General features: G+C 48.2%; 1 pseudogene; it reads right to left on the bottom strand.

The window, feature by feature from the left end:
• Window positions 1–390: 390 nt before the first annotated feature.
• LOC123594362 lies at window positions 391–978 on the bottom strand (annotated as a pseudogene).
• Between the last annotated feature and the right edge of the window lie 341 nt (window positions 979–1,319).

Here is a 1,319-nt window from a genome sequence, read left to right as displayed (position 1 = left end):
ATAATTTTTTAAGTTTAGATTATCAGTTTGTTATAAAAGGATATAATTCAGAAACAGCCAGATGGAAGAGTTGCATAGTGCAAGGTGTGTGGGAAGGAGCAAGGAGCTTCTATGCTCTCTGTGAATCTCCATGTGATCATCAACCCAGAGCTCTCCAACAGGGTTTTTAATGGAGGCTTCATTACATAAGCATGATTGATTAGCTCATTGGAAATTGGTGATTTTTTGTTGTTTAGTTTTTATTTCATAATCATAAACTTAACTCTGCAATCCAGCTAGACTTGGAGGGGAGTAAGGCGAATATGGAACCCATAGAGCTACAGTAAGAGCACAAAGGTTATAGGATATTTCGAGCAGATGGGCGTGAAAGTGTGCTCTCCTGAGCTATAAAAGGAATGGTTTGGTAGTTAAGATAAAACGCAGGTCAAATTTATTAGATTTGTCCACAGTCAGCAATGCTGATCTTCTTGCTGGTCTTGCCATTCCTGGACCCCAAGTGCTCCATGGCTCTAGAATATTCATGCCCTCTTTCACCTTGCCGAAGACCACATGCTTGCCATCCAGCCAGTCAGTCTTGGCCATGCAGATGAAAACTAGGAACCGTTCATGTTGGGTCCAAATTTGCCATGGACAAGGTGCCAGGACCTGTATGATTCAGGATGAAATTCTCATCATCAAATTTCTCCCCATAGATAGACTTGCCACCAGTGTCATTATGGTGTGTGAAGTTGCTACCCTGGCACATAAATCCTGGAATAATCCTGTAAAAGCAGGAAGCTTTATAACCAAATATTTTCTCCCCAGTGCTCAGAGCATGAAAGTGTTCTGCTGTCTTTGGAACTTTGTCTACAAACAGCTCCCATCTGTTAAAACAGCTTTATGTCACGTCTTGGTTTCCAGGTCCCTTACCCTGAAGGAGACAGGGCCCATGGGCACACCACCCATGACAATGTCAAAGAACATGGTGGGGTTGACAATGGATGGGTGGGGGGGTCGGAGGGAAGATGGCAGCGTAGGAGGACGCTGGGCTCACCGCGCGTCCTGATGATCACTTAGATTCCACCTACACCTGCCTAAATAACCCAGAAAACCGCCAGAGGATTAGCAGAACGGAGTCTCCAGAGCCAAGCCCAGACGAGAGGCCCACAGAAGAGGGTAGGAAGGGCGGCGAGGCGGTGCGCGCTCCACCGACTGGCGGGAGGGAGCCGGGGTGGAGAGGCGGCTCGCCCGCCAAGCAGAGCCCCCAAGTCTGGCTGGCAAAAGCGGAGGGGGCTGACGGACTGTGTTCTGACAGCAAGCGCGACTTAGCGTCTGGGAGG

The sequence above is a fragment of the Leopardus geoffroyi genome, chromosome X, assembly GCF_018350155.1.
Source record: "Leopardus geoffroyi isolate Oge1 chromosome X, O.geoffroyi_Oge1_pat1.0, whole genome shotgun sequence".
NCBI classification, from domain to species: Eukaryota; Metazoa; Chordata; class Mammalia; order Carnivora; family Felidae; genus Leopardus; species Leopardus geoffroyi.
The sequence above is the reverse complement of the archived record's forward strand: the minus strand, read 5'-3'. Positions and strand labels throughout refer to the sequence as shown.